The 26330-nt window shown below is 35.6% G+C and overlaps 1 protein-coding gene and 1 non-coding gene across 2 annotated transcripts in view; one reads left to right on the top strand and one right to left on the bottom strand.

Annotated features, from left to right (window-relative positions):
- Positions 1-26330, top strand: part of INVS (inversin) — a 247342-nt gene that overhangs the window by 108418 nt on the left and 112594 nt on the right. The window lies entirely within an intron of this gene.
- LOC141496724 (small nucleolar RNA SNORA31) lies at positions 24825-24947 on the bottom strand. The gene has a single exon (XR_012471126.1). It is a non-coding gene; the product is annotated as a small nucleolar RNA SNORA31 (small nucleolar RNA).

A 26330-nucleotide genomic window follows, 5' to 3' on the forward strand; every position in this document is an offset into this window, starting at 1 on the left:
TAGTCAATACCAGCAGGGTTTTTCCTTTGTACCACGCATACAAAAATGTCTATGTGGTGGTTAGAGTTGAGTATTTGTTATATGAGATTTTGTGAGTCATTGTCTATATAATTAAATGACTTCACTGATATAATAGTCATAGAAATCATTTTAAATCATACCAGCCAGCCCAATCATCCTGTGGCTAACTGGGTCATTCTAGTCAGGTCTATATAACCTTAGCAAGGGTATCACTCTTCTTAGTAGTAATCTGGATAGTTAATATCTACTTGAGATAGAAATTAGGATAACCATTTTTCTCTTCACTGAATGTTTTTTCCCAAAATTTAATTCCCATCACTGTCATTGTTTGCCCAGGGACTTAAAATAATTCAGAGTTATATAATTATTTGAAATACTTAAGTCCAGAATGTCATTTCCTTTCACCCTGCCACTGTTCAGAAGCAGAACCTTTAAAGGCTTTCTTTCAAACTGGCATCTTGCCACAGTTAGGGTCCTTTATCATCTGTAACAGCTCTGTTACCTGCCTGGCCAAATCCTCTATGGAGTCTTCTGGGGAGGACTTAGGATCTTCCCTGAAAATGTTCCTAAACTGGGTTTACTTCTGTGTCTCTTACTGTGTTTTCAATGTATGCTGTATTTTCAGGAGAAGGTTCTCTGTCCCTCTCAAGGGACCTAACCCTAAGGAAACACATCAGTGAGGCACTTCTGGCTAGCAGAATGAGACGATCTTTGGGTCTTGTCAAGGTCATATAGCTGTCAGACTCAGTAAACTTGTCTACCCTGGAGATCTAGATGATAGTAGAAGAAACCTCTTTGATCTGAATAGGATATACTCAGCATCTCCCAAACTCTTTTCTATTAGAAAAAACCTTTCCATAATATTACATATTTTCAATCCTGATTAGGTCTTAGATCATTGAATCTTCCTTTCTAGAAGTATAGAGAGGGCCAGGTGAAAAGACCTATTATAAAGACTTAGGAAAACATTCATTAAGGGTAGGGCTACAGGTCAAGCACAGGACAGAAAGCTACACTGGTGGATTATCACCTCCATTGTGTGGGTGTTATTGGGTTTTTTGGGGGGGTTCCCATTAAAATATTCTATTTGGGCTAGGCAGAGACAAAAGGGACCAATCCTAGGAAAAGCACTGTAGCATCTGATGGGGTTTTGGATTCATAAAACCTGCTTACTGGCCCCGAGATTTATGATCAGCTTTGACAGTTTGAAAAACCCACAGTACCACAGTGCTTCCTGATTCTATTCTCATACTAGGTCACGAGTCCCATAGATTTTGGGGACAAGGTGTACTCAGTCCTGGAGAAGCCAAGTACACAAAAAAGTAGAGGTTCATGGCCACAAGATTATTAGATATCAGATAAGTGAGCAGAAAACTAGAGATATCAAGGGACAGGGCTTGTAAATCATAATCAAGGCCCAAGAGAAACAAGAACTAAAGGAACAAATTTATGGGAGAACAGAAATTTGGCACCAAGAGCAAAGAAGGAAAGGGATCTGGTGTTGAGGCAACTTGTTTTTACAGCCTTAACTATCTTTATGCTAATCTACCCTGGTGAGAGCTAAGTGTGAATAAACCCAGCCTGGAGACAGACAGGTGATGAAAACTGAAAACGACTGGCTCTGAACCCGAGAGGGGGAGCAGAGGCAAAAACATTTTCTTGACTCTCTAGAGAGTATATTGATGTGATGGTGAAAGTTTAACTACAGGCTCTACAGTTGGAAAAAAATGTATACAAGACACACTCTTAAGTTTAATTTGCATGAATGTTTTCTGCAACACTTTCTTAAATCAAGACAACCAAAGAAACAATAAACCAAGCCCTAATTTGTAGCACCTGAGAATTTCCCAGGAGTAAAATGTATACACTGAAAATTTAACAAGCGTTCTGGAAAGCAAGCTGCCTCCAACATACCCCAAAATGTGGATAACTTAGATTTAGAAGATAAATGCACACAATTCAGTATTTATGTTTTTATAAAAATAAATCTTTATTAAAATAACACCATAAATTTGCTTACCTGGGCAGCTAGGTGGCTCAGTAGATAGAATACTTGAAATAAAAAACAAAAAGAACTGAATTTGAATTCTACTTCAGATATTTACTAGCTGTGGGGTCTTGGTCAAGCCCCTTAAGCTCTTTGAACCTCAGTATCCTCATCTGTAAAATGAGGATAATAAGGAATCTTTCTTGGGAATCAAATGTAATAGGTAAAGCATTTGCAAATCGTAAAGCACTAATAGTAACTATTATTATTAACAATAATAATGTATGTTATGCATATGCCAAATAATTCTTATTCATAAATAATGTATTAATATATAATAATAATGTATATAATGCATATTCTAAAAGTAAAAAAGTTAAAGAGATATTATAGGTTAGGGTCAGGGACTGGACCTGTGACCATCTTTGGGTGAACTTCCAGGGTGATGAAACGCCATTTAATAATGCATCTGAGCATCTTCTCTGCCAATTTTAGTCTTAGAAAACTGACTAAGCTTTCTCAAAGCTCTAAGAGGGTAAGTAACAGAATTATATAGCCATCATGTATCAGATGTATTTCTTGAGTAGAGGTTTTCCTGGCTTTCCAGGTTACCCAATAGCCTACACACCACCCTTCCTTTCTAAAGAAATAGTATACCTGTATCTAGATCATATGGTTTCTCAGTGTCAGAGGGAATGCATAGGTGAACCTCATTCAGAACCTTATAATGTGATTATCAGGAGTCATTCAGTATTAATTGATCAACTGTAGTCTTCATAGACCTCTCTTTCTAGTTAGATCACTTATCCAGAGATCTTGTCTCAAGATGCTTCCTCAAGATGTATAAATAAACCTGACTCAGCTAGGAAGTCCCTGACCAAAGTCCCCCTTGAGGGACAGGACCAACAGTACACAGAGCACAGAAAAGTACAAAGCAGGGAAGAAACCAATTGACAGGTGGGTAGTAGGGGGTATAAATAACCATTGCTGATGTCATTCACTCTGATTTTCCTGTTGCTGTCAGTTAAACCTCTCACTCCAGATTTGAAGATTGCCTAGTCATAGAATTTCTGTCTCACTGCTTCTGTTTTTGCCTTTATATGGTGTTTAGACTTTATCTGTTTAAAGTTTTAAAGGCATATTTATTGCCTTACTAACCTCTCATTTCCTCTTCAGGACTTCTTGTTCCCTTTCCTTAATTTGTTTTTTAATGTATTTTGTTTTTGCAATATTTTCTTTTAAAAAATTCTTTACAGTACATTTAATTTTTTTATTTTTTATAGCATATTCATTTTTTGATATCTACTTCATTCCTTCCCTCTGTGAGTTCTACCTTCTAACAAAGATTTAAAATGAAAGAGGAAAAAAGTATTTCAATAGGATCAGCTTTGAGTGATCAACCTTGACCATATTCTATGTCCATATTTCCCCACTTCTACAATGAAGGGAGGGAGGTACATACATATTTTCAACTTTTCTTCAGTGTTTTCCTTTGCCTGCTTTTCCATCACCTCTCCAGCATATTAACTGTTTCCATCTTTTGTCATCTTTGCCAGATGCTGGATGTGATTCTATGTATTTATCAAAATACCTATTATGCTAGATTTTCTAAAATTGATTCCTTATGTGAATAAATCTTTCTGACTGCCATTTTTAGGAAGTTTTTTTTTTTTGGTCCCCGATGGCTATGGAAACCACATATAGCAATCCCTCTTTTGAAGTTCCTTTATTCATATTTTATCCTTTATTCATCAACCATTTTTTTAAATTAAGCTATTCATTTTATGAGACAATATTTTTTTCCTTTTTCCAGAACATTTAAGATTATTTGAACAGAACTTTTAAAAAAAGAGAAGTAGTCCCTGATTTTGTAGATACCCCAAAAAGAAGGGTTTCTCTTTAGGCAAGATCTTTATTTCATAATTAACAAAGAAAAAGCATAAGATCTCTTCCCAATGCTATGAAAAATAAAATAGGAATATTAGAAAGTTATGAATGTTCATAAATCCCATGGTACTATAAATATCACACTTTGATGTACCAAATTGTTGTTTTCTCTTCCATCAGATATTAGCAATTCTCCTTTTAGAGACCAAATAAAGTCTTTAGTTACAAAGGTATTTCAAATAAAGAGCATCCTTTCATCTTCTTCATTTGCCATAGTCATATCTTGATCTAGTTTCAATCTCTGTTGGTTATTTTGGTTTATTATCCCTTAGCTTATTAAATAAGCTTTATGATATGTACATGAAGTGATCAGAGATGTAGAATTTACGCAAATTATACAAGTGTGAATTAACAGTAATATAACTGGGTCCTTGGAAGAACTAATTCATTTTTGAGTCTTCTCAAGCTTACCTTGTCTAAAATAGAGCTCATTATCTTTCCTCCTAAACACTTCTCCAGTTTTTTAGAACTGTTGAGGCTTACCATCCATTAGTCTAGTTGCTAGATTCATATCTTTGGTTTTATTATCAAATCCTCACTTGCACTCACCCCGTATCTGATTTGTCAATTCTTGGTTTTGATTTTAATTCTTATCATCTATGCTATCACAATATTTGTCATATCTTTCTATACATACAGCCATCACCTTGCACCTCAGTTTTGAACTATTTGGATAAATTTCTGGTTTGTTTTCCCTGATTACAGTGTCTTTCAGGGGCAGCTAGGTGACGTAGTGGATAAAGCACCGGCCTTGGATTCGGGAGCACCTGGGTTCAGATCCGGTCTCCGACACTTAGTGATTGCCTAGCTGTGTGGCCTTGGGCAAGCCACTTAACCCCATTTGCCTTGCCAAAAAAAACCTCAAAAAAAAAACAACAAAAGAAAAGTGTCTTTCAATTCCAATCCATTCTCCAGTGAGGTGCCAAAGTGATTCTTCTAAAGTTAAGTTCTTACTCTGTTCCCCACCCCATCTACAACTGCCAAGCAATAAACCAGAGGTTTATTTGATCTAGGATCAAATATAAAATTTATATTTGACATTTAAAGCTTGTCATAGAGTCCTCTTCCTATCTTTTCAGTCTTCTTATATCTTGCTCAATTCCAATTCTCTCTGGTCCAGTAGACTGGTACACCAGCCTTCTTGTCATTCATCACTTGTGATACTCATTTCTTTTTCATATGTGTGTGTATGTGTGTATATCTATATCTACATAAACATAGATATATACACATATAATGTAAAACGTATATGTACAGTTATTTGCATATTGTTTATTTCCTTAGAATATGAAAATTTGAGTTCAGGGATAGTGTTTTTGTCTTTCATTATAACTCTAGGATGAAATTCTTGTTAGATTGATTTCTTTCACAGTTTCCCTAGTGTCTTTATTATTTATTTTATGTCTCTTTCCCACCAATATTCAGCAAAGATGTGGTCTTTATTCTCCTGTCAGTATCAGCATATGGTCTGAGTAGTTTAAGTTCCCACTTCATCATATTATTTCATTTTTATTCACATCTAGGTCTCAGCCTTGTAGACAAATTCAAACTATCTACCTATACTCAAGATATTTATTCATTCCAATTCATGCTTACTAATGCCATAGACATTTTTGACTTGGAGGTTGAATTGAAACATTCTACTTAGGCTAATTAGGACTCTAGAACTCCTACTATCCTATCTGCTTTGTCTCATGACTTTTTTTTTAAACCAACAATCCTCAGTGAGGGGCCCTTTCTCTGTTCTATATAACTCTGATGTTATTGAGACTCAATAGTCTGAAGAAGTTTAATATTCTTGTGGACATATTTTTATATTTGTTCTAATAGCACAAAAGTAATAACTTATTTAGATCTGATCTGATAACTTTTATTCCTTATAATTATATTCTTTGCTCTATTTAGCCTCTGGTAAGGAGGCTTAATTATTATTGAATGAAGGTGGTTCTTTTGTAGGATATGCCATGACTGGCATCTGTCTTTGAATCAATGTTTTTTATTATTGCTTGGTTGTTGTGTTTTTTTTTTTAAATTGTACTTTGATTCCTAGACCCAGATGGGATAGCCAAGAAGATTTCCTGAGGGACCTACCTATTCCCTTGGGTTTCTAGAACAAAGAATAGATCTCTCGTTGAGGATTTCTGGTTTTTTTTTTTTAAAAATGCTGTTTGACAAGCTGACTATAAAATGGGTCTTCTAAAGTCCTACCTACTAGGGAGGAGAGAGTTTGCTAATTTCACTCGAGTTTATCTCTCCACCACTGAATCTTTACCCCTGACTCTAATTATTTACCTCTTGACATTCAAACTACATCTGTATTTCAGTAACACTGAAAACATTTTCTTTAACACTCTCATGATAAAGACAAAAAGAATTTATATTTACATGAAAGGATGCCTCCCAGAAATCAGCTTTGGGAGAAGGGAAAGAGCAGAGTTAATTCATCTTTCATCTAAAAAAACAAGATATGATTTTTCATGGGATAGTTGGGTATATCCTCTTAATAGTGTTAATGATGAATATAGGCAACAGGATGACCATGAAGATAATTTAGTGTGTGAGCCAACATTTGATGTAGAGGATGAAGAAATAGAGAACTTAAACCTGATAAGATCTTCCAGATAAGTCAACTTTGTCACTTGATTACCTCCTCACAAAGAAAAAGGAAGCAGTGTTATAAAAAATTAGTTTATCAAATTAAGGAATAGGGAGGTAAGGGAATATTGATATGGTTGAGAGAGCATCAATATGTGTATTGAAGTCCCCTATTATCAGGACAGGAGTTGGAAGGGAAAGAAATACTGTGAAACAAGTACTAAAGTCATTAAGGATAAATGGGAGTTCTGGAAGCTGATAGAATTTCGATTGGGTGATAGATATGGATTGAGTGAATCTTAAAGGAAGAGAGGGATGTGGATAGAGGGAGAACCTGAAAAGTGCCAAGGAGTAGCAAAGAATATTCCAACAATCCCACTTTGTCCAGTGAGCTGGTGGAATAGGTAAAAGTTCAATCAGTGCTGAAAATGATGACCTTGGAGACTGGATCATCAGAATACCAGATCACAGTTAGAGAATATAAAAGGAGTGGAAAAGGAAGAGATTTAAGATGAAAAGAAATTTATTTCCTTCCCAGATGATTTGGAATATGTTGTATTTTCTCATAAGGGTGATTTGCTTTAGAGTGGGACATTGGAATCTGGATGAATTGAGGGAAATGGCAATAAGGGAGTAAGCAATGGACAATGGGATTTGAATGATTATGTCACCTTCATTCCTTAGTTATTAAAGAGCTAGTGCTCATTATTGGGATTTGATCATCAAAAAAAAATTAGTTCATCAAGAATGATCCTTTTGATCCAGTAATTCCACTAGTAGGTCTTTATCCCAAAGAAATCATAAAAAATAGGGAAAAGACCCACATGTACAAAAATATTTATAGCAGCTCTTTTTGTAGTGGCAAAGAACTGGAAATTGAAAGGAATGACCATCAATTGAAGAATGGCTGAACTAGTTATAGTACATGAATATTATGGGTCACTATTCTGTAAGAAATCATGAGCAGCCAGATTTTAGAAAAGCCAGGAAAGACTGGCATGATTTGATGCTGAGTGAAATGAGCAGAACCAGGAGAATATTGTACACATTAGTAGAAACATTGTGAGATGAGCAGTTTAGGATAATCCTGAGAGAGCTGTTATAGAAAATGCCATCCATATGTTGAAAAGAAACTATTAAACCTGATTATAGAGCAACACATACTGTGTTCACTTTTTTAAACTTCTTTTATGTGTTTTCTTTCTTTCTCATGGTCCCCCCCTTAATTCTAATTTCTCTTTCACAACATGACCAATATGGAAATATGTTAACATAATTGTACATATTCTACATTTATCAGATTGTTCATTTCCATAGGGAGGGAAGGGAGAATAGTTTAAAAAAAAGTGAAACTGAAAATTTTCAAATGGTGGAATGTTGAAAACTATCTTTGCATTTAATTGAAAAAAATTAAAATAAAATAAAAGGAAAAAATTAAAAGAAAAGAAAAAAACAAAGAATCATGTCATACTACCTTCTTACCCTTTTAGATTGTAAACTTTTTTTCTTAGGTTTTTTTTGCAAGGCAAACAGGGTTTAAGTGGCTTGCCCAAGGCCACACAGCTAGGTAATTATTAAGTGTCTGAGACCTGATTTGAACCCAGATACTCCTGACTCCAGGGCCGGTGCTTTATCCACTGCGCCACCTAGCCACCCCTAAACTTTTATTTTTAACAGTCAATATTTGTATCCACATATTAGGACAATGACTGGCACAAAGCAGGTGCTTAATAAATTTTTATCAACTTTTCACTGGTTGACAACCCACAAATTATGACATTGTTGGTTGTTCTTTGGGTTAAATACCTAGTTCTCCCATTGCTGTGCCCCTCCTCCCTGCTCACATCTCCAGTGAAGGTATAAGGACAAGAATGCTGAGTTGTGATGAAGTTCCCATTCAGCACCATACATTCATTACGTGTGACTTTGGGCAAGTCATTTAATCTCTGTAGCCTCAGTGTCCATGCCTTTAAAAGGAAGATTTGAATACTATGATCTCTAGCATCCCTTCCAATTCGAAGTCCTATAATCCCATGATCCCTCCATCTGCCCTTGGTACTTCCCTTGGTCCACTGAGTTGTTGCTGTTTTTCCCTCTGGTGCTCCCTAGTCAGCTTTTTACTGTCTATTACTTGGTCCAGTCTGCAGTATATTTTTGGATATAATGTTGCTGCCCTCTTCTGGCTTTTGCAAGTATGTGAGTGAACACTGGATTCTAATATTTGGCTCTCTAGTCTAAATACAAATACAAGATCAAATTAAATGAGCAACATATTACGGCAACTAGACACCTGAATAAAATAAATATTATCATGAACCAAGTATATCTGACATTTCATATTATAGATATAATTGCCATTATTCTGCATGATCATTCAGCATAAGCAGTAGCTGTTCTGTATTTTTATACAATTAAGCCAAGTTTTCAAAAATTTTCTTCTTCCATCCTGTTAATTTTTAATATCTCTTGATGATATCAGTAGCCACAGTTTACCCTGATATCATTTAAATTTACAATTTAAACATCTTCATATACTGTGATATCACTCTCAGTTATTTGCTGGTTAATGTTTGCAAGTTGAGGGCCCCAGGACTTCTGGCTTAAAAGAACTAAACCTGTAGTATACATATAAGTATACTAGGACCAAGGCTATACTGGAGTTTACTCATGGGGTTCCAGACCTGATTGTTAAATTTTAGGGTGAGCTTTTACACTTTGGAAAGCAGCAACTATTACAAACTAGGACCAGACAATAAAAATATTAGTCATTCAGATTGAACTTGAAAGTATGTAGTTTATTTTGGAGAGCTAGTTGTTAAATATTTGCGAGTATACCCTGAACTAGTCCCCTGAAAGGGATAAAAAGGGACCCCACTAATGAAAAAATGAGTGCAAAAAGGGAGGTTACGGTTACCAAAAACCAACTTTTACTACTTCAGAATTTTGCCTGAAGGCAATCCTCTTTACTTCATATTAAAGGATTTTGTCACTCAGGAGCACAGTAAAGGATAGGAAATTATGGGTTAGAAGATTTTGATATTAAATATAATTCAATCCAACACCTTTTAATAAAGAAATAATCCAAGGGAATATAAATCTGAGCCAGGATTTGAAACCAGGTCTTCTGAACCAGTAATGGATGGTTTTAACCATTGTATCATGCCATGATACCTATGATAAGTATTGATACTATTTTAATATCATAGTTACCAGTAGCAACAATTATTACCTGCATACTATATGGGCTTGTGCTAAAACTATAAAATGGTGTGAGACACATCAGAATATCATATAGCCAGATTCTGAACTTGGTGCAGAGAGATGTGGAAACTTCATGGCTAACAAGAATAAATCTGAAAAAAAGTTTAGAGTTTTAGGGACCTATAAGCTTAATATGAACACTTCCCATCCTTCCACTGCCCCATCAGAGGGCAACCTGTAAACTGTTTCATTTCTGGCTTCTCCAGCTCAGCTTTCATGAGGGGATGTCTTTCTCATTTCTTGGAGTCCTTTAGTCCTGGGTTAAACACATGTTCTAACTGTTCCCAGTGAACCAAATGTAGAATCAGTTGACTAGAACCAAGCAAATTGATCCAAAGCATGCTCTGCCAGAATATGGATTTCCCTTTTGTCTGGTACAAGTCGTCTTATCTCTTGACTTGTGTTCAAGATGCCTGGTTGGCAATTGGGAGAGCAAGATGTTTTCTGCTACTTCCATTTTTCCAATTCTGTGCTTTGGATCTTTGGCTCCAATAAATTAGTTGAATGGGATGAAAATCAAAGTGGAATAGTCCCTGATTTTTGCCACATGGATTAACAAAGAAAATATGGAGGCTCTTATCTATGATATCTGAATTCAGATGGATACTTTATTATGGGAATATTATTGGGATAAGAGGGGGAACTTTCTTGATTGGTTTTAGGAATAAAAGCAAAATTAGACTAAAAAAGGAAAGAGATGGGAAATACTTACAGGAAGTAGACCAAGTGTTAGGGATATAAATCATCCCAGGGAGTTTTGTCTCCTAAATTATCTGACAAATACCAAAAGAATGGCTTTGGGTTATTCTCTCAAGTGAGGGATCAAAAGCCTTATGGAGGTGTTTTCATTTTTCTCCCTTGGGATATCACAAGTGAAATGCTAGCTCAGATTCCATAGGAAAGGACAAAGAAACTCCCAATACACAAAGATTTTAACTCAGGGATAAAGGTTTTACTTATGAACATACTTATGAACATACCTATATATGTGTCTGTGTATGTGTGTAATGTGCATATTTTTTCCAAAGCATCAAATCATTTATGTCCACAAATTGAGAGAGGATAGCACTTTGTAATGCCAAAATTCTAAAAAGTAAAACTACATCTTTATACATATAATAAGAAAAAGGTATAGAAACTACAAAAACCAAACATTAGAGAAAAGCATTGCCAAAAAATAACCCAAAAATAAAAAAAAAAAATTGGACCTACCACATCTTGACTGCTATGGTCTTCAAGTATTTGAAAGACCATCAGCTTTAGGAGGGACTAGGCTTGTTCTGTTTGGCTCCAGAGAATAGAATTAGGACCAATGGGTAGAAGTTGCAATGGGACAAATTTAGATTTGATTACTGCAAAAAAGCTTCCCAACAATCAAAGCTATTCCACAATGGAATGAATGGACTGCTTTTGGAGGTAGTGAGCTCTTCTTCCTGGAGCTCTTTAAGCAATGGCTAAGATGATTGCTCAACAGGTATTCTCAGGGTATCATTTTTTTTAAAATCAGAAAGTTTCTTTTCTTCTTTCATTTTTTAAAATATTTTATCATTTTAAAATAGGCTAGAGCAGGGGTTCTCACTTTTTTTGTGTCCTGGCCCCATTTGGCATTCTAGTGAAGGCCATTAACCTCTTCCCAGAATAAAAGACTAGGATTTAATATTTTAATATTTTAATTTTTAATAAAAGACAAGGATTTAATATTTTGAACACCAAGCTATGTCAGTTGAAACATTGCATTTATATATATATATAAAGAAAATAGAAATAGTAGGATGAAAGCTTTTCTTTTAAAGTAAATTTTTTTTATCAGTTGATATGCCTGGCCCTTCTTGTATTTAATGCACAAAATAAAATTTGCAGAATTGCAAAAGAAAAAATGATATTGAAATAAGGAATAATTTTTTTCCTATCTAAGCTCAGAGACCCCCCTAAAACCTATCCACAGACCCCAGATTGAGAACTTCTTGTTTAGAGGATTTTAAAAACTTAATTTGATGAAACATTTTATATTTGCTTGCAAAAATTTGATTTTTATTGATATTTCAGAATGCCATTTTTGTATCCATCATCTAGCCAGTGCCATATTCTTTACAGAAGATGTTCTTGCCATAGATGGCATTGTTAATTGATATTCAAGGCTCAAATTAGTATCTACTATCTTGGAGCAATTCAACAAACATTTATTAAGCTTCTCCTTTGTGTAAGCAACTGTGCCAGACACCAGGATAAACAGAAGCCACTTCACAGAGGTAGTGCCATTTAAGGGCTATGAGAGACTATGAATGACAAGGAAACTGATATCTTTTGTTTTTATCATTAAAAAAACTTACTGACAACAAAGCATGCACTTTTACTTCTAAAATGTACCTATTTGATACCCCTCTTTGTTGAGCTCAATGGTGTTTTGAGGGTCATTTTTTAGTTAGGTAGGCTTACTTATTTTTCATTGGGGTTATGATTTCAACTTGATATAAACTGGAATAGTATGCAATGTTTTCACAAGTGCTTTTGTAAACATGATAGTAGTAATGGATCATTTTGAAGGAAGGCACCATCTTGCTGCATTATCTAGAAATTGTCTTTCAGGTTTCTGACATAGCCTTAATCTGATGCTCAGACTTGTCATTTGGATCAATAGTAAACCAGATAAGATGTCTTCTACTCACAGGACTGTGGCTGTAAAAGGTATTTGAAAAATAAATTCACTTTTTATTGTCATGCCACAAACTCAGGGCATACTAATTTGTCATTTGTCTCTCTATCTTGTCTGTAAACAGTTGGTTAAATTTGTGATGGATGGGAATGAGGTGAATTATTCTTGAAACAAAAGTAATGTAGAAATAAACTTTCATTCTCACAAACAGACTATTTGAGTTGGCATGTCAGTGATAAGATTCACTTTAATTAATCTACACCTATAGAATAATGAACAACCAATTTTGTTCTTTCTCTCATTCAAATTGATAGGAATATTCTAAATTTCCCATTCCCAAATTTAGCTTTGGAGATGCTAATAGAATTTGTGAATGATAGAAATAATGCCTTTTAAAAAGTGAACTGATTAGATAATCTCTTTCAGTATTGTTTTCCTCAGTTATAGATGACAATAGATGATAATTAAAGATGATAATTCTGAGTGCTGTAAAGATTAATATGTGAATATGAAATATGTAGAAATAGAATTGCATTCTAAAGGATAAGAAACTGTTAAACCAAAATCAATAAACATCTGTTAAACACCTGCTATGTGCAGAGTTACAGGTAAATAAAAGCTAGGGTCCTTCCCTTATAGAGCTCAGGAAGAGAATAAGAACACAACACAAATAATCACAATGTAAAATAAAACAAAGAGAGATTCTTGGCAAGTTTTGAGGAGGAATCTATTTCATGAAGGGGAAAACCCAAGATAACTTCATAGAAAAAAATAGTATTTGAGCTGAATCGTTAAGGATTCCAAATCAGGTGGATATGAGTGAAGGATATTCCAGATTTTAGGGGAAATATGTACAGTGAAACAGAAAGAGGAGAATATTGTACTTGTACAATGAAGCATAAGAAATTCAGTTTGACTAAAGTGTGGAGTACATGGAAGAGAGTAGGAAGAGTTAATGCTGGAAAAGAAAATTGGTACCAGATTAGGAAGTGACACAGTCTGTGTAGTCCTTTCTAGATCTCTGTCTTTTGCTTACTGATTCAACATATATATATATATGAAATCCTCAATTTTGGAAATCTCTGTTCTAGTTTTGAACAAAAGCCCTGAGTAAATATTAACCCTTTTACTAAACCTATATGATATGCTTTAAAGTTTGGAGACTGACTTTGGAGAGTAAAGAATTAAGCTGTATACCTTGAATAGGAGCCTTAAAACCCTTTTTGTTTGTTTAACCCACTTGCTGCCATTATACACCTGAGCCCAAGAAATCCTTTGTCCAACTCCCAAGGAGCTTTAGCTGTATAGATAATAGCCAAAGTTTTAAGGATAAGGCCCTAAGCTCTGAGAGTTTACTGATAAGGGAGTTCCATAGATCCTCCAACCTTGAATAAAATAAGGGTCAAGTGGTTTTAACTCTAAGATTAGCTGCCTCTGACTTAGCCAATCACTGTCTCAAAATATACTTAAGCTATAGGTTAATAAATGGAGACATATATCATTCCATTTATAAGTTGTAAAATTCCCAAAGCTGGCCACTGATTGCATACCTACAATACCTGGGACATAAGATCCCACCCCAATTTTGAAAATCTAAAAGTTTTTTTCACAGGGCCAGGAAGCTCGGTGAAGACATTGGTGTTTTAAACATAGGACCCAGCCAGCTATTCCATAGTGATCCCTTTTGATATACAGGGTTTGTGTGGGGGGCACTATTTTTCATTTTTTCTAGTGTGAACACTGAATTACCACCATATCATGCATTTAGAAAGCATTTGCTACCAAATGGTGGGGAAAATGAACAGGAAATTCTGACAAGCCCCCCCCCCCCCATCTCTAGTCAGTCCTCAAATTCCATGACATACCTTGAATCCTTGAACTTCATTACATTTGCATTAAGAAACCATTGAAAGGTTCTGACCAGAGAATTGACATGATCAAATCTGTGCATAAGACAGATTATTTTTGGCAACTTTTTGAAGGCTGGATTTTAGAAGGAAGAAACTTCACACACACACACACACACACACACACACACAATTTAAGAGAAGGTTATAATAGTTTGAATAAATGACAATGAGAATATATATTTGTATGTATGTATATAACAGGTTAGAGTGGTGGCAACTGTCAAGCCAGAGGGCAGTAATCAATAGTTACTTAGCTAAAACCCTGGAGTCAAGCTCATTAAGGGTTACCCTATTTTCAGTTGTCTGAAATGCTTCATATGTAAATTTCTTTTTTCTTAGTATTTTATATAATTCCACTTCTGTTACAGAATTGAACCTAGAAAAGATAACAGACCTGAAAAATTAGTTTTAGAAAATGCCCCCCCCAAGACACATACTAGATTGAGTAGATGAATTGATTTTTAAAACTGCATGATAGAATCAATGAAACTGAAGTGTGAACCACAATATAAGCTTGTTGGAAAACCAAAGGAGGGGACATAATATCAGAATCCTGAATCTCCCCAAGGAACAAGAAGGTAAACAAGATTGGTTACTTGCAACCTCAGACTTTAATATTTCAGGATTGTCATATAATAAAGGGGTTTGCCACGCAGCTCAGAAAGGCCTTATCAGGGCCACTGAGGGGAGAAGTGCATTGAATGTTCTCATGACAGATTTATACAGTGATAGAAAAAGTAGCCATCAGCTAGAGCATAGGGATACGGAAGGCAAAGCATTCTTATTTTTCTTTACCTAAAACAAACAATAATAAAGGAAGGGAGTTTTCTCTTAAAAGATCATTTTTGAAGGTAGAAGAAGATTTAGATCAATGAAAATAGCATTTCTATAGCCCCCTAAGACTTCACTGTTAGTATGCTTGGAAATGAAATATTTGTGTATATCTAAATGGGAAGAAAAAAAATGTTTCCAAGAAAGGTCATCTGGGGTTATCAAAAGAAGGAAAAATAATTCCCTAATGGCACAACCATGATGAACAAGAGAAAAAAAAATTGCAGGGCTTGAGTAATGACAAACAGGGGATCAGATGCTTCTGGAGAAGAAGGTAGTCAATAGTTTTCTCTGAGGAAGATTCTTTGGGGATTTTTTAGTGCAGGAGGTAAAACAAGTAATGCATTAAATGAGCATAAAAGGATCCTTCAAGCCTCCTTGTCATTTGCTATGTACACACACATTCCTTTTCAAAAGAAGAGGAGTAGCTCCTTCCCTGGTGTTTGTTTTGGTTCCTTATTTAAGGTAGAAAAAAATATTTTTATGCAGCATTGGGTGGAGGAGCTAACTAGTGGCCTATAGAAAAATTAAAACTCAAAATGTTTTGAGCACCAGGTAGACTAGAAAACAAAATCAATTTCATATAACCACTTTGACATTGAACTCCAGTAATCAGATACTTTTTAAAAAATATTTGCCTTCCTTTTAAAAACTATATTATGGAAGTGTATGTATGTATATATATATATATATATATACATATGTGTAATTTATAATATATTATATATGCATATATATATATATTATGTATATATAGTTTGTTTATCTCCACTCCACCCCATCCTGAGAACAGAATGTGCCTGTGAAATTTGACCCCTTGAGGGCAGTTTAGGAAATCCTCTTGATCTCTCCATTAACTGCTATTCAGTATTGGTGGTCCTGATTCTAGTGCTCTAGGATTCTGACCTCAGATATACTACCTGTGTATGCTTGGGCAAGTCATTTAGTGCCTCAGAGTCCTCATTTGTAAAACAGAGATAATAAAGACCCCGGTCCCCCAGGGTTTTTATGAAGATCCAATGAAATGTTTGTAAAGTTCTTGACAGAATACTTACTTGGTACACTATAGAGATGCTCTATAGAGACTAATTGTAGTAGTAATAAGAGTACAAGAACAGGTTTATGGATTCATCCATGTAAAGGTATCTGTATTTAAATAAACATCTCTATATATGCACAAACACACTTATCACTAAAACTATCTGAAAGTAGAACTGGCTATCATATTACATATCATATTTGAACAAGCTTTTACATATAATCTATGTGTCTATATGACTGGGTAAGTTTCCTTCTATTGAACTGAAATCTAACCTTGCAATTCCTATCCAAATTGTCCTAGATCTACGCTCTTGTATCACTCAGAATCCTCTTCCCTATTTCTCTGAAGGGTCCCACTATCTTTGTTACACATGACTTCTTGAATCTTTTTTGAATCTTTCATCTCCCTCATCCAGTTACCAGATACTGTCAGTTGTATGCCCCCTTTCCCACATCTTTAGCATCTGACTTTTTCTCCTTAAATTGCCACCTGCCTACTTCAGGTTCTCATCACCATCTGTCAGAGGTAATATACCAACCTCTTAATTCATTTGCTAGTTTGTCTTCTCCCCTATTCCCTTCACTCCCTATTTTGTATTACATTTATCAATGTATACATTTTATCCTTAATCACCAAACCCATAGGGAGAGACTATAAAATTCTTGAGAGTAGGGACTAATTAGTTTTAATCTCTGGATTCCCAATGCATCATACAAAGTAAGGCAAGCAACAAGCATTTATTAAGTATTTATTATCCTCTAAGTATTGTGCTAAATATTGAGAATACAAATAAAAGCAAAAAAATTTTTTAAAGTCTTAGTCCTCAAAGAGTTTATATTCTATTTTGGGAAAATAACAAATAAAAGTGGGAGTAGGAGCAAAGACAGTATCCACATGTATGAATGATATCAAAGTTCATCAAATCAGAATCTGAGTCCTAAGGGGAATAAAGGTTGGCATCCCTAAAATGGAAATCTTGGGATCAGCTCACCCATGGTAGAAGGGGAAATCAGAATAGGAGGTTCCACAAAGAAGAGGCTTCAGATACTGAAGGAAAATCCAGGATGAGATTGTAGCTGAGCTATGGTGGCAAGTCCAGAAAGTCAGAGTCAAAAGGAGTATCCTAGAAAGCCTTTCATGCTTAACAGATGTCTTTGTTAAAACAGAATAAGACTAAATCCTTTGTCTCCTAGTGGTGATTCTGGGTAGAAAGAAGAGAGGTATAGGGACTACTCATGAAACTGAGCTCCTTGTGGGAATGTATTGTCCACACATACATATTTTCATACATGTACACGCATACAGAGACCCCTCTCTTCCTCCCTTCTCTCTTCCCACTCTTCTCTTCCTATCATCTCCTCCTCCTCCTCCTCTCTATTTCTGTCTGTCTCTCTGTCTCTGTCTCTCTGTCTGTCTCTGTCTCTCTGTCTGTCTGTCTCTCGGTCTGCCTCTCTGTTTGCCTCTCTGTCTGCCTCTGTCTGTCTCTCTGTCTGCCTCTCTGTCTGTCTCCCTGTCTGCCTCTGTCTCTCTGTCTGCTTCTGTCTCTCTGTCTCTCTGTCTCCCTGCCTGCCTCTGTCTCCCTGTCTCTCTGTCTCCCTGCCTGCCTCTGTCTCCCTGTCTCCCTGTCTCTCTGTCTCTCTGTCTCCCTGTCTCTCTGTCTGCCTCTGTCTGTCTCTCTGTCTGCCTGTCTCTGTCTGCCTCTGTCTCTCTGTCTCCCTGTCTCTCTGTCTCCCTGCCTGCCTCTGTCTCCCTGTCTCCCTGTCTCTCTGTCTCTCTGTCTCCCTGCCTGCCTCTGTCTGCCTCTGTCTCTCTGTCTCTCTGTCTGTCTCCCTGCCTGCCTCTGTCTGCTCGTCTCTCTGTCTCCCTGCCTGCCTTTGTCTCCCTGTCTCTGTCTCCCTGCCTGCCCTCTGTCTGCCTGTCTGCCTGTCTCTCTGTCTCTCTGTCTCCCTGCCTGCCTCTGTCCACCTCCTCCCCTCCTCCCCCCTCCCTCCCTCCTAGTAGCTTCTGCTATCTGAGCCCACACCAGAGGAATTTTCTACAAATCAAGTAGAAGTGCCCAGTCCTTTCCTTGCAGAACTTTTATGTTTTTTTTTACCTAGTTTTCTTCTATTCCATCTACCAGCAAAGTCACTTAAAATTCAAAAAATGATGGTTTTGTTTTAACCTTATATCCCAAAGAAGATGTGGGTAACATCACATGAGCTCTCTGACATGAGAGCAAAGGAGTTTGTCCAAAATGACTTTAAAGCACAGGGAGGAAAAATGACACAGTAGAAGTTGGCTCTAAACTAAATTCTGGTTGCTTCTTCAAAAAACAGGATGCTTTTCCATGGTACCAGTGGCAAAAATGAGCTTCACAAGGCAGAGAAAGCATATAGAATCCCAGCCCTGGGCAAAGAGGAGGAAAAGTATCAAAGATGTCTTTATAGAATGTTCCCTTATTTTTAGGAAAAAAGACCTGATCCTGTGTATTAAAATAGCAGCTTCCTTCCCAATTGTGCCCTTTGATTGTGTGCCACTTGATCTCTATCTATTCCTATGGAAACCATGGCAAGAGGAGCCAAGGTTTTAAAAAGGCATTAGGGAAAATAGCTTAGGAGTTCAGCCACAGAGCAGCTCAAGACATCACCTTCCTTTCAGTCAGATTGCATTTGAGAGCCAGAATCAACTTCAAGTCAGAGATGTTCTTGGCTGATGTGTTGTCTAGTTGGTCTGCCAGATGGATGAACATCTTAAATTTGAAAACTGGCAAAAAAAAAAAAGGAGCTGCATTTAGACTTCTGAGCTAACTCTTTCATTTTTGTTTTCAGTTTTAGATGAAGTTTCTTAGGGGAGAGAAGCTTCTGAGGATTTATAGAAGAAATCAGGCTAGTGATGCTGATATCACTTATGGGGGCTATGTAATTAGACAAATATGTCATATTTACATTTGACCCAAAAATAGGATTAGGTGCACAGAATTAATAATTGTGAACTTCACAAAACAGATTTTTATATCTTTTTTTTAGTTAGGTGAATTTTGTGTGGTGTAATAGAAGGATCTTTGACTTTGGAGTCAGAAGGCCTATCTTTGTGACCTTATTCACTTCACCTGATTTCTTCATTTTTAAAATAAAGAGATAGAACTGATTGATCTCCAAAGTTTCCCTTCTAGTTAAAAATTATGTTATTGGTGAAAGAGGGGAAGATTTGAGTTCCTACCCCTCTCTAGTTCATTTGATATAATTACAAGATGAAAAGGTTTTAACAAGTCAGGATAGAATGATAAGGTCATTAGGTATAGTGTAAGATAGGAGATTTCACTCCCCTTACTATAAGATTTAATGTAAGAGTTGGGGAAAGATGCTAAATCTCTCCACTTCCTCCATATTACTGCATCTCCAAAATAATCTGTGTAACTTCTTTGTTTTCTTAACAGATATGTTTGCACTAAGATTTATTTTAATAGAAAAACCAAGTAAATACAGTTTAATCATATTTTTGGATTGGTTAAAGCCAAGCATGATACAAAAGGATAATCAGGGGAAAAAACCCACCTCTTCATTGTATTTGCATATAGTTGTTGATATGTAAATCAGTAGAGGAAAACCCTCTTCAGCCTTTATGCCATGATTCAGAGAAACCTGATTGCCACAGTTGTAATAGAGTAAAATAATGACACTAATCTTAAAACTCATTCTTGGGCCCTTTATAGCACATCACCAGTGGATTTGTGGATATTCTGAATGAATGCTTGAATGTAAAATTAAAATTTTTGAATAAAATTTTAACTAAAAATTCTATTTGTTGCATTCAAAATGACACCCAAATCCAATTTTAGAAACACAACTGAAGGAACTATATTTGAAGGCATATGATTTTGTGTCATGGGAACTACCTCCACCTGTGCTAATATGTAAACCTGTCTAGAAATTATATTTTTAGGAACTTGCCTGAGGCTCAGTGCAATTAAAGGACTTTATTTGCCAGTGGTTATCCAGCTAATGGATCATAGGCAGGAAATGAAACAACTCTGAAATATCATGCCATCCCTATCAAAATTGACTAATATGATAGAAAAGGAAAATGACAAATGTTGGAATGGGAAAATTGAGACCCCAATACACTGTTCGTGATGTTGTATATGAATTCAAACATCCACAGAACAATTTGGAACTATACCCAAGGGCTATAGTACCATGTGACCAAGCAATACCATCACTAGCTATGTAACCCAAAAAGAGTAAGAAAAGAAAAGAAAAGAAAAGAAAAGAAAAGAAAAGAAAAGGACCTATATGTATAAAAAGATTTTAACAGCTATTTTAATGGTGTCAAAGAACTGGAAATTGAAAGAATGTCCAGAAGTTGGGAAATAGTTGAACAAGTTGTATATAATGTAATGGAAGTTTTTTTTTTTGTTAAGGAAAAAATGAGTAGGATGCTCTCAGAAAAACCTGGAAATACTTATATGAATTGATGCAAAGTGAAATAGGAGGACATTGTACACCATAACAGTAATTGATTATCAACTGAAAATGATTTATCTATTTTCAGCAATACAGTGATCTAGACAATTACAAAGGATTTATAATGAAGAATGTTCTCTCCCCATAGAAAGAACTGAAAGAGTCTGAATACAGAATGAAGAATTTTTTTTTGCTTTCTTTATTTTTCATGGGATTTTTTGTCTGTGTTTTCTTTCACAACATGACATGTGGAAATATGTTTTGCATGACTGCACATATATATAACCTATATCAAAATTATTTCCTTCTCAATGAGAGAGGGAAAGAATTTGGAACTCAATTTTTAATAAATGTTAAAGATTTATTTTAAATATAATTGAGGAAAAAATAAAATATTAAATCATTTTTTTAAAGTGTCAGTCAGGACTTGAACTCAGGACTTCCTGACTATAAATCTAGAATTCTATGTATACTGCCATACTGCTTTTCTATATTCAAAGTTATCACATCAAGGTCATTTAAACTTGTGACTTCCAAAAATGAGAGTTGGTTTCTGTAGCCACTAGAACCAAGATCAGAAGTCCTGGGTTTAATCCTGGCTCAACTGAGTATTTGTGAAGCAATAAACATTTAATAAGCTCCTACTATTATGTACCAGTCCTTGGCTAAGTATTGATATCATACACAAAGCTGTAGCTTAGCAGAGACTGTTTTTTTCACCTTTAAAAGCAGAGCAATGTAACCAAGATCAAAAGAAATGTAGTAAATTGGGAAACAATCTTTACAACTAATGATTCTGACAAAGGACTCATTTCTAAATATACAGAGAACTGAGTCATATTTTTAAAACAAAAAGCCATTCTCCAATTGACAAATGGTCAAAGGATATGCAAAGGCAATTTACAGATGAGGAGATCAAAGTAATCCATAGCCATATGAAAAAATGCTCTAAATCATTAATTATTAGAGAAATGCAAATTAAAGCTTCCCTGAGGTACCACCTCACACCTCTCAGATTGGCCAATATGACCAGGAAGGATAATGATCATTGTTGGAAGGGCTGTGGGAAATCTGGGACACTACTACACTGGTGGTGGAGCTGTGAACTCATCCAACCCTTCTGGAGAGCTATTTGGAACTATGCCCAAAGGGCAACAAAAATGTGCATATCCTTTGACCCAGAAATACCACTACTGGGTCTATACCTTGAAGAGATGATGAAAAAGGGTAAAAACATTACTTGTACAAAAATATTTATAGCAGCCCTGTTTGTGGTGGCAAAGAATTGGAAATCAAGTAAATGTCCTTCAGTTGGGGAATGGCTTAGCAAACTGTGGTATATGTATGTCATGGAACACTATTGTTCTATTAGAAACCAGGAGGGATAGGATTTCAGGGAAGCCTGGAAAGATTTGCATGAACTGATGCTGAGTGAGATGAGCAGAACCAGAAAAACACTGTACACCCTAACAGCATCATGGGGGTGATGTTCAACCTTGAAGGACTTGCTCATTCCATCAGTGCAACAATCAGGAACAATATTGGGCTGTCTGCAAAGGAGAGTGCCATCTGTATCCAGATAAGGAGCTATGGAGTTTGAACAAAGTGCAAGGACTATTCCCTTTAATTTAGAAAAAAAAACAGATATCTTATTGTCTGATCTTGTTACCTCTTAGACTTCTCTTCTCTTCTTTAAGGATATGATTTCTCTCTCATCACACCCAATTTGGATCAAGGTACAACATGGAAACAAAGTAAAGATTTACAGAGTGCTTTCCATGGGGAGGTGGGGGGAGGGAAGCAAGATGGGGGGGGAATTGTAAAACTCAAATAATATCTTTAATAAAAATAAATTTTAAAAAATTTAAAAAAACAGAGCAATTCTTATACTATTGTGTCTTATAAAGTTGTAAGGAAAGTACTTTGTAGGTTGTATAATGTGCTGAAGAAATGCTATTGTTGTAACATAGCTCTCCAGACTATATTGAAATTTTTTATTGTGTATAAAGCATTTTGAGAGCTTTTGAAAAAATCCATTCATATTATTTTGGATGCATCGTGGCTCAGTAAAATGAAAGGATAGACAAATACACTAAGTACTAGAACTGATGATCTTCATTTTTATTTCTGACCAAACAATTGGACAGATGGCTTGTCCTACTGAGTATCTAGCTTCCCAGCCAATCATACAAGGCCTGTAGGATTCCAAATTTTATTGGTTGGTCCAGATCTTACCCTATATCTCTGCATTGGTGTACTCAGAGAGGAAGGAGTTTTTTGTTTGAAGAATGGATTATGGAATGTCAGTATTGGAAGGAATATTGAAGGTCATTTGGTATAATCCTATCTGAAGCAGGAATCACATCTATAACATCCATAACAACTGATTTTCAGTTCTTTTGGAGTATAGTAAATTTATTTTCTTAGAAATTATTTGATTCCATTTTTGGACAGTTTTTCCTTCATCCTGTTCCAGTATATCCATTTATTGGGCAAAAGGGTAGCACAGGGAATAGAGTACCAAACTAGAGTGAAGGACTCATCTTCCTGAGTTCAAATCTGGTCTCAGAAATTTATTAACTGTGATTCTGGACAAGTCATTTAACCCTGTTAGTCTTGGTTTCTTCATCTCTAAAATGAACTGGAGAAGGAAATGGCAAACTACTCCAGTTTATTTGCTAAGAAAACCCCAAATGGAGTCACAGTTGAACATGACTGAAAAAAAACGACTGAACAAAACATGTCAATGCATCTGTGGTCTCAATATCATGCACATTCCTTCTAGTGATATAACTTACCAAACATTTTTGCTCATACATCCTCTTGTCCAAGTCTTCCCACAAATTTGTCAAAAATGTGGGAGGACTCATTTTCTCTGTCATCATCATCATCATCATCTTCATCATTTTAGGTTTTTTAAAGTTCTCTTTTCATTGCAATCATTCTTTGATATAACCCCTCATTGATATAAGTCGATTTTCATACAATAACCAACCCAGTACCTACATTTAAAAGTGTATTCAACATTATGCACCCAAGAGTCTCCTACCTCTTCAAGGACAGGAGACAAATGTATTTTCTCATCTCCTTTCTGGGACCAAGATTGGTTATTACAATTACATTCTTTGTTTATATGTCTTTTTCATTAGGTGATTGTAGACAGTGTGTATAATATTTTTATGGTTCTGCTTATTTCACTCTGCATCAATTCATATATCTTCTTGTTTTTATAGTGTGTTTGTCAATGGAGCAAAACCAATGGCATATATGAGATCTACATCAGTTATCCCTTTTTACCATATGAATGACCATACAATTTTATGATCATACATTTCTCAGGTGACATCCTTTATACTGTCTATCTTGTATAACTTCTCATTTGTCTTGGGTTATAACGTATTTATTCCTACTATGTACTTCTCCACATCAGAGTCTGGACAACATATAAATCTGCCTCCCAGTAACTTCTACCTACTGATCCTACCTAGCTTTACTTTCTTGAATCAAGCAAAAAAGCTTAGTAGCCCTTCAGTGTGGCAAACTGTTTCATTTAAATCCAATTCACATACAAGTCATCACCCTCACAATGTCATTGGTCTTCTTTGAGAGCAACAACAATAAAAAAATTTAAAAACAGTACTTGTTTATTCCTTTCTTTCTTCTTCTTCTTCTTCTTCTTCTTCTTCTTCTTCTTCTTCTTCTTCTTGTTTGTAAAACATAAAACTCAGTTTTATTTAGAGGATTCAACACTTGAGCTTCTTTTTTTAAAAAATCAACCTGGGAATTCCAGGTACCGGATCTGGTATTATGTAGGAGATTCATAATTGCAAACTAGGAATGCTAAGCTTTAAATACAATTCAGACCAGTCATACTTCTGCCCTTAATTTTCTTCAAAATGGTGTCATCCTACAACAATTCCTATTTCAGAATCTGACCTATATATATATTCAAAGTTCCAAATATATTCCAAACTAATTTTAAAGAATTTACTCAAGTCAAAAGGTCTAGCAAATTGTTGTGGCTGGGATATACTTTTGTCCTATTTCTCCAAAATCCCTACCAAAAATAAAAATTAGCAAAAGGACTCAAATATTCACACATACAGATGAGGTAATGGCTTGTTCAGTCACCTCTTGTATTTCCCCTATTTAATCTAGACCACCACAGTCAGGCAGAAAGAAAGTGTGAGGATAATTTTTCTTGCATCTTAGTGGAAACCTTAAAAGCAGATATAACCTGCTCCAGGTCTATCTACTCCTTTCTTGTGAAAAATATCAACTTATTGGAGGATTCTCAAGACAGTGTTTGTCCATTATTCTTGAAAAAGACCATAACATTAGGGATGTGTTGCTATGACATGCAAGTGAATTGGATTTAAGTACTCACTAGCTTCACTATCTTTTTCAGAGCCAGCTGGGTCCAGTGACCAGATATGGATCAGGACAGTGGAGATAGAGGGAGAGGATGCAGAGGGAGACCATCATCCTTTTAAACTAGCATCTTTAACAGGTCTCAGTTTGACTGAGGCAGCCCTCATTTAATGATTAAGGCAAGAAAAGAAAGAAATAAGGCAAAGAATGACAACTCTTACCTAAGAGGAAAAAAAGAATCAATCTGAGAGGGTGTTATTGGGAAAAGCACACTGAAGCTCAAATCAGGAGAGGCTATACACCAGCACTTTTTAGCTGTGTGACTTAGACAACTTATTTGGGCTCTTTGAAGTTTAGATTCCTCTTTTATAAAGGGGATAATAATACTTATTATAGCTACCTCCCAGGGTAGATGATGAAAATGGTTTGTCAGCATTAAAGCACTATAAAAATGTCAAGTTTTCAGTTTTATTTTGTAAGAATCACAAATCTAGAGCTGGGACCTCAGGAACCATAGACCAACCTCCAGAGAAGATAAGTGATATATACTCATTAATGTTGTATCATCAAAATTTTGTTCTTGGAAGTCTCCCAATTCTTTTGAGCAGGTTACATTTATCTACACTTTTTTTCCTGAACTTTTTTGAAATCCACACTTCTATAGACTAGGGTCAACATCAAGTTCTGCCTAGAATTCCTCCTTCTTATCTTTCATGAGTGCTTAAGTTGGCCTGGCAACTTCTCCCAAGGTACAATTGAGGTCTTTGAGGAACTCAAACTGTCTTGTGTTTTGTCTTTGTATTTCCAGTGCTTTGCACAATATTTCACACATAATAGGTACTTAATAAATGCATGTTGAATGGAATTAGTGGTTCTGGTCATTTCTACTTATATTAATCAGAATCGATTAAGAAAAAAGTTATCTTTATTGCTTCTGCTATCTTCTGGAGGTTGAAATATTTGGCAATGCAGAAACATATTAGATGCTCAACTTTTAGCACCATAAGACCCCCAGCAAATGTCCAAAGAACCACACCCCCATATCTCTTTTCCAGTGTGTGTGGTGATCTCTCTCAACTCTTTATGTAGCCAAGACATCCCCAAAATACTCTCACTACTTATCTCTTCTTTGATCCTCATTAAAATGCTCTCCACCATACTTCCTTTCCTAACATTTGTGAATTTCCACATTGATATATATTTCCTTGAAATATGATACTATATCATATTTTCTTAAATTTAATCCATTTTTCCCCAAACAAGGCAT

Source organism: Macrotis lagotis, chromosome 8 (assembly GCF_037893015.1).
Source record: "Macrotis lagotis isolate mMagLag1 chromosome 8, bilby.v1.9.chrom.fasta, whole genome shotgun sequence".
Lineage (NCBI taxonomy): Eukaryota > Metazoa > Chordata > Mammalia > Peramelemorphia > Peramelidae > Macrotis > Macrotis lagotis.